At 41.5% G+C, this 19,272-nt stretch overlaps 1 protein-coding gene across 3 annotated transcripts in view; it reads right to left on the reverse strand.

Moving 5' to 3' along the window:
* Positions 1–19,272, reverse strand: part of acadvl (acyl-CoA dehydrogenase very long chain) — a 966,944-nt gene that overhangs the window by 779,851 nt on the left and 167,821 nt on the right. For 2 of the 3 annotated variants that reach the window (XM_028798459.2, XM_028798458.2), the window contains exon 21: positions 17,870–18,292. The exons of the other annotated variant lie outside the window; for it this stretch is intronic. The gene's annotated coding sequence lies outside the window, so the exon portion shown is untranslated. Of the gene's footprint in view, positions 1–17,869; positions 18,293–19,272 lie in introns of those variants that run through there. 3 annotated transcript variants of the gene reach the window in all.

Genomic DNA, 19,272 nt, shown 5'->3' on the forward strand with positions numbered 1-19,272 from the left:
CTCCGGTTTCCTCCCACAGTCCAAAGACATGCAGGTTAGGTGCATTGGCGATCCTAAATTGGCCCTAGTGTGTGCTTGGTGTGTGGGTGTGTTTGTGTGTGCCCTGTGGTGGGTTGGCACCCTGCCCGGGATTGCTTCCTGCCTTGTGCCCTGTGTTGGCTGGGATTGGCTCCAGCAGACCCCCGTGACCCTGTGTTCGGATTCAGCAGGTTGGAAAATGGATGGATTCTTTAATATCTGAGATTGGGATAAAAACAAAGAGGTTTTGTGTGTTATTTTTGATTTCTCTCCAGCATTCATTTTGACTAGAATTTTTGGTTAGCACATGGATTTTGAGAAGAAGTTTCATGTCTTCTGGATTTTGGTTTTGTTTCGTCTCCTGGTCCATTCAAAAGCAAATCATAGGTTTGACACAAAAGACACACAATAAAAATCTTTTCTTTTTAAGATTGAGCTTACCTGGAACAATTTCAGGACATGGCTAAGTGGGTCTCAATACCTTTTAGGCACATTTATTGAGTGAAAAACATTAAGGAAACACAGCTATAAAGATATAGATATGTAGATCTTAGAAGACTATAAAGAACAGCAAAATTAGACAATAGAAAAAAGACAAAAATTAGTAAAACTGCTATAAGCTGGATAGGAACTGTAGTTGAGTTTCATTCAACATCATAAAAATGAAACAAGGATTATTAAAAGATAACAATTTGACTGATGCAACAACTTCCCTGACAGTCAAAGAGTTTCATTCAAATTGCTTTTGTCCTGAAGAAAAGCAAGACGACAAGGTGGAACTGCTTATTAGGTTTCTTCAAATCTAAGATTCTAACTGAATTACATTTTTGGTAACCAATTTCCAAAAAAAGCATATCAATGTTAAAAAAGTGCACAACTGTATTGTAATAAAAATGTTTTTGAGCTCGTTTGAATTTGAAAGTTCCTCTTGCAAATGTGAGAAGAGCAAGTGGGTGAGGGGAAGGGGATGACTTTACTTTTCTAGACGTTTTTCGCCACACCAACGCAGTTCTGCTTTGAGTCAGACTATACTTCGGCAATATGCCAGGCAGTGAGCTTTTTTTTTTCTTTGAACACCCTGCCAGTTGTTTTATTTGCCAGCTTTCTTAATATATTGTGATGAAACTGCAGGAAAGCAGAAGTTCTGCTTCTGTAACTGTCAGCTCAAATCAGAGCCTGAAGGCGATGCTGAGGGGGTAGCACTGGAGCTGAAGTTCCTTTAATTTAGCCAATTGCCTTGCAAAACATTTTAGGGTTACTTTTTACAATAATGTCTAGATATTGAGATCCTGAAGTCACACTAATAATCGTCATGTAGCTTGTTTTACTGTTGTGAAACCTTACAATGGTCGTTTGTTTCATGACGCCTATTAGTATCCTCTTCTAGTTACCTACTGCGCTTTTTCTATCCCAAGCATACACTTCTTGTCCCTGTTTACTTAGTCACTCACTCTTCATAGTACACAGCATAGAATTTTCATCCCACCGGCCCAGGAGACAGCTGTGGTGGCAAACATATGTCCAGCAACTTCTCTTGGGGAATTCCTATACTTTCCCAGGCTAGGCAGGAGATTCATTCCCTCCATACATTTCCTATTTCTGACCCAGGGTCTATCCTCATTGGGCACCCATGGAAAATCTGAGCTATGTGCCCAAACCACATCAGCTAGCTCCTCTCAATCCACAGCAGCACCAGTTCTGCTTCCATATCGTGCCTCTCTCTGTCTTCTAATCAGCAACCCATCACGCACGTCCTTCTTTTGTCCCTATTTACCATTTATTCACTAAACCTGCATGTCTAAATACAGGCTTATTGGTTGTATGTCCTTTTCCCAGCAGTACTGGGCACAAGAGAAAAGCAAATATGGCTGGTGTGCCAGGTCAACAGATGGTACCATCATTTATAAGGTGAAACTCACTCATGCTGGGACAGTTTAGAGCCACAAACCTACTATGCCTGTCTTGAAGGATGAAGGGAAGAGTCGACCAACTATCCTTCACTGGCCACATTGCAACTGTCTGTCGCTCATTCAGATTCTCTCTGTATAACATATGCAAGATCAGGCTGTATCAGATAGAGTATGCAGCACAACTTCTGGTCCAGGCAATGGCATTGATGCATCTGGACCACAGGTACTTGTATGCACTACCAAGCCACTGCTTTAAATTCAAAATGTAGTAGCACATCTTGTGTTCAACCAGCCGAGGCTGGCACATGTCACTCCTCTTTTCTGGTTACTCCATTAGCTCCTTCTCTCAGCACACATTAAGTTCAAGTCCTTGATGCTTGTCTACAAGTAGTCAATGAATCAACACCAATGTACGGTATATGGAGGCACTCATGAGGTCCTATGCTGCTTCTTACTCAGTTAAGTCTTCTAATAAATGTCTTCTTTTGATGCCACCTCCACATGGAATCAAATGTCAATATGTAGGACCTAGCTGGTGGAACAAGCTGCCCACGTCCATCTGAACTGCTGACTCCCTCAGTGTGTTTAATGGGCATCTGAAAACTCTTCTGTGAATATTTAATTGATAATTGAATACCTAATTGATAATGGCTATGATAGGTTCTTGGTAGCAATGATAAAACTAATAAGTCTTGTGTTGTTCTGTGTAGTTTAAATGTGGGATGGTTCATTTTCTAAGCTTGTCCTGTAATGCTGAGCACACACCGTGACATTTTTAGAAATTGTGGTCAAACGACTATTCACACTCCTTGATAAGAGTCTCTAATCATAAATGTGCTCAAACACGTTTGGTCCGAATGACACACCACAATGTGGGTGGCTCAAGACTACATGTGTACGTTGGGAGCCCTCACACCTCCATTAAAGACATCTTTATAAAGCACTGAGAAGGACCACCCCTTGCCCAGCCTCTTTATCCCACTTCCATCTGGTAGAAGGTCCTGTAGCATCCAAACCAATTCTGTCAGATTCTGCAACAACTTCTAACCCTTAGCTGTCTGGACTCTGAACTCTGTGCTGCTCCCCTGCTCTTAGATCTGCTCCTGGTAGCTTATTTAAATGCAGTACATTGTTGCACCTATTACTGCTGTTATTTTTGATTGTTATTTGTTATAATTATATCTATTTCAAAGTTTTACAATTTATTCACTTAGAGAGAGAGGTTCGGAGCGGGCGCTGATACGGTGCATTGCCGCACCCACAACATGACAAAGCAACTCAGGAGCCCAGATTAGGACCCGAGTACAGCCATGCAACGTTACCTATTATTTATTTATTTATTGTATAGTTCTTTATCGGTCTTGCACTTGTCCTGTGTTGATATATATATGTTGCACTCCGGCCTGGGGGAGCATTATTTCATGTCACTGTATGCTGCAATACAGTGTATGGATGGTATGGCAATAAAGCCACTTGACTTGACATGACTTGACGTGGCCCCAACAGACGGTTTTACTCATTCAAAAAACATGATGGCTGCAGGCTCTTCAAAAGATCAACAAAGAAAACAGCTGCACTCCTGACTTTTACCATACTGTGCCCTGAAAGTACAAAGGAAAGAAAAAAAGGTGTAACTGGAAACAAGGATGGTTCAAGCGTGGACAATATGGTCTGTCTATGTTACAGAGAGAGAATTAGAGTTGTAGTCGATGTAATTTACCATTGGCCGTGTTTATTTCAGGTTCTTCCAGTTAAGGTTTTCTAAGATGCATTTGTCTTTGGCTCTTCAGTCGTATGTTTGTTGCTATATAATATTTATATTTTTGAAATCAAAAATGTGAATATGAGCATGATAATGGCAATACCAAATGTACAAGATACTGTGATTGAAGCACAATGAAATTTTACAGCGACATCAGAAAATTGGGTCGTGAGAGTACTCACAATACAAGGCAGCTGACTGAAATTTCTGACATGACAGAAATTCTTCTTCTTTATTCAACAACTCAACTGTAGGATGCAATTGGGCATTGCTATCCATCTCATACTGCATGTGAAACAATGGTCAATGAAGTAGAAATTTGAGATGACTCAGAAAATCAGTCGGCTGCTGTAAATCGGCTTAAAGTTGTGCCAGAATTGGACAGTGTAGGCCCGACATAACACTTGTTCCTAAACAATTCCCAAGACTGATGTCCATCCATCCATTTTCCAACCCGCTGAATCCGAACACAGGGGGGTCTGCTGGAGCCAATCCCAGCCAACACAGGGCACAAGGCAGGGAACCAATCCTGGGCAGGGTGCCAATCCACCGCAGGACACACACAAACACACCCACACACCAAGCACACACTAGGGCCAATTTAGAATCACCAAAAGACTGATGTTTACTCAATTATTATTATGTCACTATAAATAAAAACATCTTCCCACGTCACATTAGACAACCTTTCCAGTGATTTTCAGACGTAGCTTTCATTTATATAATTGGATGCAGTCAGTCATGTACTCCCGTGAAGACCATCGCCTAATGTGACACTCCTAACGGCGGAGTCTAACTAGTCTGGGACAGGTTAAGATAAAATCCAACCTGTTTGATTTTCTTTTTAGTTGGAGGAGTGGGCAGAGTATTATAATATGAGAACAATCAATATGAGAACAGGCCATTCAGCCCAACAAACCTCGTCAGTCCTATTCACTTAATTCTTCCAAAATAACATCAAGTGGAGTTTTGAAGGTTCCTAAAGTGCCAATGTCTACTACACTACTTGGTAACATTCCATGTGGCTATGGATCCCTGTGTAAGGAAAAACCTCCTAATGTTTGATCAAAATTTACCCATAACAAGTTTCCAACTGTGTTCTTTTTTCATTTTAAAGTCACAGTCTCGATCCACTGCACTAATTCTCTTCATAATTTTAAACACTTCAGTCAGGTCTCCCCTTTATCTCCTTTTGCTTAAACTGAAAAGCCTCAGCTCTTTTAATTTTTCTTCAGAACTCATCCCCTGTAGCCTTGGAATCAGTCAAGTCGTTCTTCTCAAGAGAGCTGAGAACCAGTGAATACGCACAGGGCATTTCAATACATAGACTATATCGAGGAATAAGGAACATGTGCGTTTTGAACTTCGCAAACAGAAGAGAAGGTCATCTTTCTAATGTCTCATATTTTGGGTAATAAATCAGAATGAAAAAAAGTCAGAGACTGTGGCTCAACTTGCCACAACTGTTAACCCTTTGAATAATGCCGACTCTATCAGGCAGCATGTTATTGATTGTCAGATAAAGGGACGAGCATGACTGTGCAGGAAGATTGGCACTCGGTCTGTAAATGTGATGCGTGTTGCCATTTTCAGTTGTGTAATCTGAGATTGTGCAGCAACGAGATAAGCGACTGTGATCAGGAAATCTGAAATGCCCCAAGACAAAAAGTCACGAAATGTTACATCGGTCTAAGTCCATAAATGTAACAGTGAATTGAAGCAGGGTACTGTTCCATTCCTATTACCTGCTTCATCACTAAATCATGCTCCTAACAAGTAAAACTGCAATATTTTATCTTTTTTTAAGCACGCAGACTTTATTCACTGGATGACATTATAGAACTGCAGTGAGGGGATCTGGAATTTCATTATTACACCGCAGTACAAAATCAGCACATGCAAAGAAAAGTTACGAAAGATATCTTATGCTCATAGGAGAAACACTTTAGGGATCCCGACTTTATTGTACAGAGGTGCGGTTTGCTCCTCTTTTTTTTTTTATCCTATGCACAGGAGTGCACAGTTTTGATAATTTAGGCTGCATTTTGAGAATTCTTCTGTCATAATCCAAATACAATCTTTTAGCATAAAGTGACAGTTCCTGCAAGTTAGTACATTGCCCACCAGTGATCAACAAGCTCTCCCAGTGCACCAGGACTTGCTAACTAACAATTCCAGCACTGTGCGTGCGTACATGCTGACCTACAGGGCCAAAAGAAAATGGACACCCTCGGTCACATCTCAAATGTGCCTTCTTTTGTGTGATTGCTCTTAGGCCACACCACCTAGAATGCTTATAAAAGTATTCACAGTTTAATGTTACACAACATTGAATCACAGTGGATTTACAGTCATATGAAAAAGTTTGGGACCTCCTCTTAATTCTTTGGATTTTTTATGTATCATTAGCTGAGCTTTCAAAGTAGCAACTTCCTTTTAATATATGACATGCCTTATGGAGACAGTAGTATTTCAGCAGTGACATTAAGTTTATTGTATTATCAGAAAATATGCAATATGCATCATAACAAAATTAGACAGGTGCATAAATTTGGGCACCCCAACAGAGATATTACATCAATACTTAGTTGAGCCTACTTTTGCAAATATAACAGCATCTAGATGCCTCCTATAGCCTTTGATGAGTGTCTGGATTCTGGATGGAGGTATTTTTGACCATTCTTCCATACAAAATCTCTCCAGTTCAGTTAAATTTGATGGCTGCCGAGCATGGACAGCCTGCTTCAAATCATCCCATAGATTTTCGATGATATTCAAGTCAGGGGACTGTGACGGCCATTCCAGAACATTGTACTTCTCCCTCTGCATGAATGCCTTTGTAGATTTCAAACTGTGTTTTGGATCATTGTCTTGTTGGAATATCCAACCCCTGCGAAACTTCAACTTTGTGACTGATACTTGAACATTATCCTGAAGAATTTGTTGATATTTGGTTGAATTCATCTGACCCTCGACTTTAACAAGGGCCCCAGTCCCTGAACTAGCCACACAGCCCCACAGCATGATGGAACCTCCACCAAATTTGACAGTAGGTAGCAGGTGTTTTTCTTGGAATGCGGTGTTCTTTTTTCGCCATGCAAAGCACTTTTTGTTATGACTGAATAACTCAATTTTTGTCTCATCAGTCCAAAGCACTTTGCTCCAAAATGAATCTGGCTTGTCTAAATGAGCATTTGCATACAGCAAGCGACTCTGTTTGTGGCGTCAGTGCAGAAAGGGCTTCTTTCTCATCACCCTGCCATACAGATGTTCTCTGTGGAAATTGTGCTGAATTGTAGAACAATATACAGATTTACCATCTGCAGCAAGATGTTCTTGCAGGTCTTTGGAGGTGATCTGTGGGTTGTCTGTAACCATTCTCACAATCCTGCACATATGCTGCTCCTGTATTTTTCTTGGCCTGCCAGACCTGCTGGGTTTAAGAGCAACTGTGCCTGTGGCCTTCCATTGCCTGATTCCATTCCTTACAGTTGAAACTGACAGTTTAAACCTCTGAGATGGCTTTTTGTAGCCTTCCCCTAAACCAGGAGACTGAACAATCTTTGTTTTCAGATCTTTTGAGAGTTGCTTTGAGGATCTCATGCTGTCACACTTCAGAGGAGAGTCAAAGGGAAGCACAACTTGCAACTGACCACCTTAAATACCTTTATATCTCATGATTGGTCACACCTGTCCATGAAGTTCAAGGCCTAACAAGCTAATCCAACCAATTTGGTGTTGCCAGTGATCAGTATTGAGCAGTTACATGCATTCAAATCAGCAAAATTACAAGGGGACCCACATTTTTGCACAGCCAGTTTTTCACATTTGATTTAATTTCATACAACTAAATACTGCTTCACTAAAAATCTTTGTTTGGAAAACACCCCAGTACTCAGATGTTCCTAGGAAATGAAAGACATACCACTGTTATCTTTTTTGTTGAAAGTAGAGTCAATTATTATGCAGGCTGAGAGGGGTTCCCAAATGTTTTCATATGACTGTATTTTATTTTTCATATTGGTCAACAGAAAATGGCCAACATTATATTTAGATTTAGCATATACTAAATATTATAACAAGGATGCACAGTGACACAGTGGTCAGAGCTTCTGCCTCACTGATCTAATGTCCAGAGGATTTGGATTTGAAGCCCAGTCCAGTCATTGTCTGTGTAATATCTGCACGTTCTCCCTGTGTCTGTATGGGTGTTCTTCTTACATCCTGAAAAGGTTACTTGGTGATTCCCGATTGATCCTAAGTTGACCCCGTAACGCAGTGGTTAGTAAACTGTTTTTATTCTTGCGACCCACTTTTGCCTTTTGTGTGATTTTGTGATCTGCAATTACCATGGTGTTTCCTCCGGAGAATCCTTGTGGAACTGTCGTTGACTGAAGTCGTTTTTTTCCCCCTGTTGGAGAATTGCTGCCGATTGTTGTGCCTTTCCCCTTGCAAAAGGCAAACCCTTTCACAAACCATTAGTGGCCTGTTTTCATCCAGAACTATTGTAATTCACAACTCAGCATGACCCAACTTCAGACATCATACGACCCATTCAGTTTAAGAAACACTGGACTGGCATCCTTTAAAGGCGGTTTGCTGCCTTGTGATGGATACTGGAGATGATTTGGACAAAACAAGGCTGAGAATGTTATGCTGGGTTATTATACTGTTCTCCTTTGCCTAGCTGGAGTTTTTCACTCGCTTGATTCCTACACTTGAAAAATGTTGACTAAACTGGTATAGCCCACTGTTCAGTGGGCCCTTAAGGCTTCAGAAAGTGGCACTGTTGTGGAAAAAATCCTGTATTGTTCCTGTTCTAAAGCAGTCAGGTTCATCTTCACCTACGGACTACAGATCAGTGGTACTTACATCTCACATCATGAAGACCTTTGAGAGGCTGGTCCTGGACTATAAGAGTCCTCTTGTGGTAGATCACCTGGAAGCCACTGCAATTTGCCTATCAGGTGTACATTGGAGTGGAGGATGTGATGATCTGTCTGCTCCACAACACTCATTCTCACCTGGACAAAGCTGGCAGCACTGTGAGGATTCTGTTGTTTGATTTCTCCAGTGCCTTCAGTACCATCCAGCCATCCCTATTAAGGGGTAAATTCAAAAATATACAGGTGGCTGAGCCTGTGGTGTTCTGGATGGTGGACTATCTGTCAGGCAGACAGCAGTTTGTGAGACTCGAGGACTGTGTTCTGGATGTGGATGTGAGAAACCCTGGGGCACGACAAGGAACAGGCCTGTCTCCTTTTCTCTTCACTTTGTACACCTCAGGCTAAAAATATTACACCAGATGATATCACTTGCAAAAATTCTCAGATGCCTCTGCACTTACGGGGTGTACTGATAAGAGGGATGAGACAGAGGAGATGAGTCAGGCGGAGATGTTTGTTTCTTTGTGCATCTTAACATCTGCAAAACCAAGGAAGTGATTATTCATTTTTGAAACACTAAAGAGCCTCTATGTCCAGTCATTACTCAAGGAGTGGATGCTTCGGTGGTACATTGATACAGGTACTTGGGGGTCCACATCAATGATGGGTTGGACTGGTCTAGTAACACAAAGGAGCTATATAAGAAAGGGCAGAGCAGACGTTTTTCCTTAGGAGACTGCGTTCTTTTAATGTGGGAAGTGATATCCTTCACATCTTCTGTAACTCTGGGATGGCGAGTGTGGTGTGCTGGGCTCGTAACATCACTTCAGGAGAGGCCCACCGAATCAACAAGCTAATTAAATGGGCAGGCTCAGGTATAGGACACACTCTGGACCCACTGGAGTTTGTAACAAAGAAAGAATTAAAACAAAACTGAGTGCCATTGTGAACAAAGCTGCACAGCCTCTTTCTGACACACTGAAGACTTGCAGTCATCAAATTATTCAGCAGAAATGTGTGTCAAGAAACGTGACGGGGGCTCCTTCATACTAACAGCAATACGCCTGTATAACGCCTTTATTTTTCGTTTTCTTGCTTTACAGTCGAGTGTTCAGACTGAAGTTTGTGTGTATATTTAGTTATTTATTTATCAACTTATTTATGTATTTATTAACGTAATGAGCTTCTATAAAAAGCCAAATTTTCCCCTGGAGACAAATAAGCTTCTTTCTATCTACAGTCTAACAATAGACTGGCACACACCCAGGCTGGTTCCCATCTCGCTCCCAAATCTGCTGGCACAGGCTTAAATTCCGTGAACTGGACAAAACCAGTACTGAAAACGGATGGAGGTCTGAATGACTAAAAAACGGAGTCATTTATTTATCTAAGAGATCAGCAGACCTGAGCAATATCACAGCAGACACATCAGATAACAGCCATTTTAAGTCTTTAATAGCAAAACAAATTGCAGACTGAGCCGTCGGGTTCCAAGAAGGGAAATCAAAATGTTACGCTTTGAAAAATATTTAAGCGATTTTCAGTTTAAGACTGAACAGGCAATTTTAACTTCAATCAACAATGTCAAGTGCAAAATCTTGTTCCTTACATCTCTTTCCAACTAAAGGCTCCAGGAACATTCTTACCATATTCAGATTTATTGTTACCTTCTCTCCCAGGGGCCACAGTCCAAGATTCTTTTAAACGTGCCAATTGTTGGCCACCTTTCAAGAAATCAACTCAAGACTGGAAAGCCTTCAGTATTACAAATGGGACACAAAGCTGTTTTTTTCTGTCTAAAAGCACAGACGTATTGAAATGATACACATTCACATTCATTGAAGCATTGTCTGGGCAACACCTAAAAAAGTGTAATGGCACGCAACTGAAGGTGTAACACCGGATGTCTAGCCGAACAGGACAAAAGAGCACACCATCTGCCAGTGGCATTTCTGGCATGAAAATGTCAGAGGAGCCTGTGGTGAAGTAGGAGTAAGGATCTAGTCCAAAGTAATGTTGGGTCTCCCCGTTTAATACTGTTGCAAATAAGACACTAAACAGGCACACAATGGCACAGAATGACAAAACAAAAATGACTGTTCAGGCTCTGTGAGAATACCTCAGTTGAGTGTGTCTGGCATGGCAGGGCTCAGTCTGGCGGTTGCCACATAACTGAAATGAGCCACCTCCTTTCAGGGACGCAGACCAGGAAGGATTCAGGTTAGCTGCCCTCACTGGGCGTCTTCTCAGTACTGTGGGAGAAGAAGGAGATAATACCATTAGCAACAGCCTCCTAACCACCCCTCTCGTCTCAGGGTGGTCTTACAAACCTCAAAAGCTCAGAAGGCATGAGTGACGGGCCATACCTGAATTGATCTGTAAGGGCAGAGTGATGGCTCTGATGCTAAGGATCTGTGTTGGTATCTTGAAGGTTGCCAGTTCAAATCCTGTTACTGCTAGTGTGGCTGAGTTAGTTTATGTTTTATTTTCGTGAACGTTCTCAAAACTGTTTTTTATTAATACTGAAATGCTTCTGTTTTATATATTGTGAATTTTGTTTAATGTGAATCCAATCAATGTATCTTTTCTATCATAGTTCCTGTTTGCCCGTTGTAGCGGGGGGTGGTGGCTTTAATTAATGAAACACCCATAGGACGCACATGTAGCGTACAGCAGACTCCTGGCAAAAGCTGGATGACGCTTTTACAGGTAAGGCGCTTCTCAATACTCTCCGTCTCTCGTTTAAGCTGAGAAGTTTTGAAATAGTGCATTCTGTCTGAAACTGCATAGAAACATCACGTCATGTGGTTATTGATGTGTCTTGAGGTTCTGTCGTGACTTTTGGTCGGCAGAAATGGATTTTAAAAGAGTTTAATTTAATGGAGATCCAGCCTCATTAGCATATTGTTTGGCTTGCTACAGGAAACTGAGAGTGCCGGGTCTCTGCGTGTGCTGACTGTGCCTCTTACTGCTTGTCTTGTAGTTGGATGACGTTATTGCAGAATAAAATGGCAGAATCCGGATATTGGTGTGTCTGTCTTCTTTCAAATCACCAGCAACCATTTTAAAGCCGCTACACTAGAAGAGATCCTGTTCCGTTAGGCCCTTGAGCAAAGCAATGAACCGGAAAGTTGCTTCAGGGGTGCTGTACAATGGCTGATCCCAATGGTCATGTGAAAAGACAATTTCATCTCACAGATTAATAAAGAGTATCAAATCAAATCAAAAATGTGTGCAGACTTACCCAACGTAGAAATGAACTTACCTTACCTACCCTCCAATTTTGCTAACGACTGGCAAAACATTCAAGATCAAGCAAGATTCAGGTCACAAAAAAATCCACCAAACAATAGGGTGCCGGTGCCTGGACTGTCTTAACTGGCATCACGTCATTGGGATACCCTCTGACATCATCATGTTGGCTTTGAGCTGCCTAAATTGAAACAATAACACCTCAAGTTTAGAATCAAAAGGCTTTGACATGAGAAAGGACAAAGGACAATAACTTGAACAAAAAACACAGACAACACATATTGCCTGACTCAAATTGCATAATGGCCAACTACTTGTTGGTCAACACAAGGCCTAACAACAATTATAATAAATCTGTTTTCTACATACATACCAGCTATTTCATATCCGGGATTCTGTGCTTCTTTGTAACAGGAGCATCAGCATCAGCACCAGCACATGGAGGCTTTCTGTTCCTTTAGGGGGTCGCTAGCTCCCTAGTTGGAATAAGTTCTTTTGTAATTGCGGCGTTTTAAGTAACCCGAAACTATATAGATATAATGTAAAAAAGGCGATATCCATCCCACAGTGATACGGCGGTAAAAATCACATAAGAGAAAATAACTTAGCTTTCTTTAATGACGATTTACATGGGATAACAGACGCAGTATAGTTTGTCATTTTTGTCACTGCGCTGAAAGGATTTTCAGGACGGATGACGTTATCACCCATCCGTCCATCGGCTTCAAAGTATTTGGCTGCTGTCCAAGCCTTTTATACTGGTTCCTCCATGTGCAGGCCCCCATGTCAGCAAATAATCCATTTCCAAACAAGGAAAGAAGATTTTGTGCTGACTTTTAACACAGAACACAAAATAGTATACACCTGTCTTTAGGCTGACTATACATTCCTCCAGCTGTCTTTGTCTATCTTGTCCTATGCTTGGCCCAGCAATTCTAAATGCTGAGAGCCACTGTGTGCTAACTTTGGCCTGGCTTGTACATGTGAGTGGATTTATAAAATAATTTTTGTACAGAGCACAGTGACGTTAAACTTATATTCTTATTACACTTTCTTGGTGGGTTTTTCAAATTAAGCCCAATTCTTCTCAATTAAGTTGCAGAATAATGTCTTGTGGATGATGCATTAGTGATAGTAAACTCGTTTCTTTTGTTGTTGTTTTTTTCCAAATTATTATGGCTACCTTAGATGGAGTAAATGGTACCGGACATTTCCTACCTCTTCACTGGTGTGTGCTGCATGGCCTCTGCTGGAGAAAAACTCAAACTGGAGGTGCAAATGTGTAATTAAAAGAAAAAAAAAACTCAGGCAGTCCTCATTTTAGTACAAATAATAACATTCTGTCCGGACTCGGCCAGAAAACAGATAACTAGTTTCTTGAGAAAACCGAGAGAAGGATCAAATGGCAAACAAAAGAAAAAAGAAAAAAAAAAAGAAAACAAAGAGACCGAAACCCAGACGACAGGCAAGAATCAAAATCAAATATCAGGCAGGCAACATGAAAAGAGTAAAGACACAATAAGTCAAAAATGAAAATAAGGGTTTTTATCCGCAGATCGGATAAGGCTCATAGCGAAGGTTGAGCTTTAATGGCAGTTGCTGATGGACTCAAGGTCATGACCCCAGATACCACGCCCCTAGAATCTCTGGACGTGACCCTGACAATGGTACACAACATGGCTTCTCTTAAAGGAAAGGGCTTCAATTTTCATCCTAAATCAGGACACCTCCAAGACCTATTGGTAAACTGGAAATGGGCTGCACAGGCACAACCACAGCCAAGAGCACAGAGAACACTGCAGGGCCAATTGTTGCAGTTCTTCAGATGGAAGCCGGCTCGCACCCATTCACAAAGACAATTTCACATAAATCAAAAAAAAATGTATCTTTTCCAAGATAAGTAATTACATCTAGCAGATAATATATAACTGGAAAGAAAATTGCTTAAGACAACCTTGTTGTTATAAACATTTTAGTAATAAGTTAAAATTATTGAGCAATGCTTATTACTTATTTCACACTACATCTGGTAGAGCTGTGCACCACTGGCCCTTAATGCCAAAATACCACGGCTATCCACATATTCTGACTCCCAATACTTTAGCACCATGAGTACCACTCTCCCAATGTCAAAGTTATAGTGGACCACCTATACCCATCAGTCCACTTCTAATTTTACATTTATTTTACAATGTGTTTAAGTGAAATATACTAACATTTTGGCAGCTTGGTGGTGCAGTGATAGTGCTACTGCCTTGTGTTAAGGAAACTGGGGGTTTGTTTTTGGGGTTATCTTAGGTTAGGTTAGATTAGATTAGCTGTTTATTGCTATGTACACTGAGCAAGCAAATTGAAAGTCATTTGTCACAGCTGCAGAGAGGATGGGTAGGAAGGAAGTATATACAGGCAGTAAGGCAATAATGATGTATGAATAAATAATAAGAGTAGAAGAATGTTCTTATGTACATAGTGCAAAACAGAACTGTATGGACATTTAGATTGTACTAAACAGTAGTGGGGAAAAAGAATAATTGCAGATGGCAAAACACATGTAACATACAGCAGAATTACACATAAACCAGCAGGTGGGTACAGAAGAGGGCAGGTAAGATCAGGTTACATCAAGTGGCTTTATTGTCATACCATCCATACACCACATTGCAGCATACAGTGGCATGAAATGATGTTCTCCAGGACCGCAGTGCAAAATATACATAAACACAGGCCACGTGCAAGACAGGTAAAGAAATATACTACACTATAAACAAATAAATAATAGGTAACTGAATAGATAATAATGCTTTGAAAGATAGTAAAAAATAAATAATAACAATAAAAAAAAAACAAACAGTAGTAACAAGTGTAACAAATATACTGCATATAAATAAGCTACTGAGAGTGGCAGGGCAGCACAGACTTCACAGTCCAGACAGCCACTGGGTTTAAGCTGTAGCAGAACTTTGCATAACTGGTTTGGATGCTACAGTACCGTTTGCTAGATGGTAGTCGGACAAAGAGTCTGTGGGAATGGTCCTCCACAATAAAATAGGCTTTATGGATGCAACACTTAATAAGATGACTTTAATGAAGGGTAGTGAAGTTCTAATGGATATTTCATACAGCAGAAGAAACATGTGTTGGACCTTACAGTCCGAGACACTGCAGTTCCGAAACCAAATGGTAATGCAGCTGGTCAAAATGCTCTCAATAGTGCCCCAGTAGAATGTGGGGAGGTGGGCTTGTCTTCCTCAGTTGCCAAAAGGAAGTGGAGATGATGCTGCTGCATCTTCTTGCCAATGGAGATGGTGTTAATTGACCAAGTACGATCAACTGCCAGGTAAACACCAAGAAATCTGCTGCTTGTGATCAAGTCCACTGCAGAGCTATAGATGAGCAGTGGGGTGTGGACAGCATGAGCCTTCCTGAAGCCAACAATCATACCATCTCCTCCATATTAAGAAATAGATTGAACTTGCACCAGTCTGCTAATCACTGGATCTCCATTCTGTAAGCTAAGTCATCCCCATTGCTGCCAAGACCCACCACCATTATCATCTGCAAACTTAATGATGGTATTAGAGTTGCACACAGCTATACAATTGTGAGTCAACAGCGTGAACAGAAGTGAGCGAAGTACACAACCTTTGGGGGGCACCAGTTCTCAGTGTGATGGTACTGGAGATGGTGTTTCTGATGCAGACTATCTGGGGTCTCACTGTCAGGAAGTCCAGGATCCAGTTGCATCCTGTCCAGAGGATCATTTCTGCATTGTGTCTTCTGCTTGCTGTGATAGGCTCCAAATTCCATGTAACTCTGCTCTCGAAAGGTGGTTTTAGGAAAAGGACAGTTGGATACGAATATTCAAATCCAAAATTGGATTTGTATTTCAAAGTCCCTAATTTCAGCCAGCTGTCCGTAATGCCTGCTTGACCATGCAGACAATTTAATGGGAGCATGACAGTATCAATGTGGCAGAAATGTGACATTTTACAGGCCACATGGAGTTTGAGTGTTGATTTTGCTAGGGTTGGACTCTGCTGGCTAATCTCAAAATGGATTTAGAAGAGTTTTCCACACCGTGTCCATGTCTGGTTGGATGGGACAGACATGACAGTGTTTGAAAAAGTGTCAACAGGGAAGAAACAATTGCTATAAGTAAACAGCAGTGGAGTGGAATAGAAGCAAAAGGTGTTATTGTTTATAACAAAGTCCAGCAGACTGTTCCATAGTAGTGGTTTTACAATTGTGAAATAGCCAGTTGACACAAACAAAAATAGATAGATAATTACAATCACAGCAGCCCAAGTAAGCAGAGAGCTGAGGAGACTTCGTGGCAGCAAAGCAGCAGGTCCAGATGGAGTATCGCCACGACTGTTGAAGGCCTGTGCGCTGGAGCTGGGGAGTCCTCTACAGCGCATCTTCAACCTGAGCCTGGAACGGGGATAGTCCTGAGGCTTTGGAAAACATCTTGCATCACCCCAGTCCCAAAGGTATCACGTCCTGGTGAGCTGAATGACTTCAGGCCTGTCGTACTGACCTCACATGTGATGAAGACCATGGAGCGGCTGCTGCTTCACCACCTGAGGCCACAGGTCCACCACGCCCTCAACCTTCTGCAGTTCGCATACCAGGACAAGGTGGGAGCAGAGGATGCCATCATCTATATGCTACACCGATCCCTCTCCCACTTGGACAGAGGCAGTGGTGCAGTAAGAATTATGTTTCTGGACTTCTCTAGTGCATTCAACACCATCCAACCTCTGTTCCTTAGGGACAAGCTGACAGAGATGGGAGTAGATTCACACCTAGTGGCATGGATTGTGGACTATCTTACAGACAGACCTCAGTATGTGCGTCTAGGGAACTGCAGGTCTGACATTGTGGTCAGCAGTACAGGAGCGCCGCAGGGGACTGTGCTTTCTCCGGTCCTGTTCAGCCTATATACATCGGACTTCCAATACAACTTGGAGTCCTGTCACGTGCAAAAGTTCACTGACGACACTGCTATCGTGGGCTGCATCAGGAGTGGGCAGGAGGAGGAGTATAGGAACCTAATCAAGGACTTTGTTAAATGGTGCGACTCAAACCACCTACACCTGAAAACTAGCAAAACCAAGGAGCTGGTGGATTTAAGGAGGCCCAGGCCCCTCACGGACCCCGTGATCATCAGAGGTGACTGTGTGCAGAGGGTGCAGACCTATAAATACCTGGGAGTGCAGCTGGATGATAAATTGGACTGGACTGCCAATACTGATGCTCAATGCAAAAGAGGACAGAGCCCACTATACTTCCTTAGAAGGCTGGTGTCCTTCAACATCTGTAATAAGATGCTGCAGATGTTCTATCAGACGGTTGTAGCGAGCACCCTCTTCTATGCAGTGGTGTGCTGGGGAGGCAGCATTAAGAAGAGGGACACCTCACGCCTGGACAAACTGGTGTGGAAGGCAGGCTCTATTGTAGGCACAGAGCTGGACAGTTTGACATCTGTGGCAGAGCGACAGGCACTGAGCAGGCTCCTGTCAATCATGGAGAATCCACTGCATCCACTAAACAGGATCATCTCCAGACAGAGGAGCAGCTTCAGCGACAGACTGCTGTCACTGTCCTGCTCCACTGACAGACTGAGGAGATCGTTCCTCCCCCACACTATGCGACTCTTCAATTCCTCCCAGGGGGGTAAACGTTAACATTTAACATTATACAAAGTTATTGTCTGTTATACCAGCCTCGCACTCTCACTGCTTTTTTTATTGCTCTTTAATTTATATTTTATTTATCAGTATGCTGCTGCTGGAGTATGTGAATTTCCCCTTGGGGATTAATAAAGTATCTGTCTGTCTTGACATCGTACCTTGTCCTTTCCTCCCATTCCTATTCATTATTTTCCCCAAACTATCATACTTGAATACAGGCTTGTGGGAAGCCTGACTCTAACCCATCCTACCAGGCATATTTGCAATTTTTCTTACAGAACCATATGAAAAAAAAATAAACAATCACACAATTTTCTTCAGTTAGAAAATAAACAAACACCAAGTAAATTAGTGAAATTAATTTTAATTTTATAAACAGATTCAGGCAATATTAGAGAAAACAAAAATTATTTCATTATAAAAATTGCATTGAAACGGCATTTCCTACATTTAAGTGAACCTATTAACCTGCCCCACTGCTACCACATTTTAGAATTTCCAGAAAATTAAACACAACAAACTGCTGACAAAACCACAAATGCCACCCCCCCCCCCCTACTCCCCCCCCAGGGGGTCAAAAGTCAAGTGCCCTGGATGGAATTCAAACCTGTTAAGTTATATAAATGTCCCTTTTTTTCCATTTCTCTTTCTAGTTCCTGTAACTCTGAGCAGATCTTCAATTCCTGGAAGATGTTATGTTCCAAAAATGCAAAAATCGGGATCTTAGAAGGCAAAGTCAGAGGCATGTGACAGGAAATGAGACAATTTTGGCTGTAAAAAAATAAAAATATTTATGTTCAAGTTTTACAATAAAATATGCACTTCAATGTGTGTGCTATAAAATTGAACTTGCACTGTTTCTTGTTACTGAAATTGAATATTTGTGGCTCTGTAATGCATAAATTGCATAATAAGAAATAACCATTTCAGTTCATCCATCCTTGTACTTGCTTATCCAAACCAAACCTAACTTAACAGTACCGGGTCAAGGGCTGGAAAGAACCCTGGAAAGAAAGGCAGTTAATCGCAAGGCATGAGGTGCCAATTAATCCGACATTTGCATCTTTGTAATGTTAAGGGGACACCAGAGTACTGGGGGCGTAGGGGGGTTTGGGATTAGGCGTAAAAACACGGAGTACAGAGAAACTGCACACAATGGGCAAAGGGTCCAAGACGGAAAGCCAGGATTCTGGTGGTATGAGGTAGCAGTGCTTTTGAAATGCAAAAGATTAAAATAATTGCAGCCAGATTTAACAAGCTGCCGATTTGTTTTTCTCTGTATTTACTTTTTTGTGGTTCACCATTACTAGGTGAAATGCTTTTGTGCTTTATCACTTCTCAAAATACTCACCCTAAAATACTTTATGTGGGCTGGCCATGAACAGGTGTGTGTGTATGTATGTGTGTATGGAAGAACTCTTTAAATTCCAAATTAACTTTTCTCTACAGAGCTACATATATTTGTTTTCTAAAATATCCCACAATCCTTGGTAAACAGCCCATTATGAGTATGCATGTGTGGCCACGATCAATTGGTGTCCCCTTCACGGTTGGCTCCTGTCCTGCACTTGATTATGTCCGCATGAATTTCATCTCTCAGTAGCCAGAAAAGAATTATATGGGTTTGAAATTTGTGTGGTATGGTATTTCTAATTATAATTTATAGGGAGAAAAATTAATAGCAAATATTTAGCAGTCTGCAACTATTAAGCTTGAGGGTACAGGAGTGCACTTGCATGTGTGCTTTTTCT

Source organism: Erpetoichthys calabaricus, chromosome 3, assembly GCF_900747795.2.
Source record: "Erpetoichthys calabaricus chromosome 3, fErpCal1.3, whole genome shotgun sequence".
In the NCBI taxonomy this organism is placed as follows: domain Eukaryota; kingdom Metazoa; phylum Chordata; class Cladistia; order Polypteriformes; family Polypteridae; genus Erpetoichthys; species Erpetoichthys calabaricus.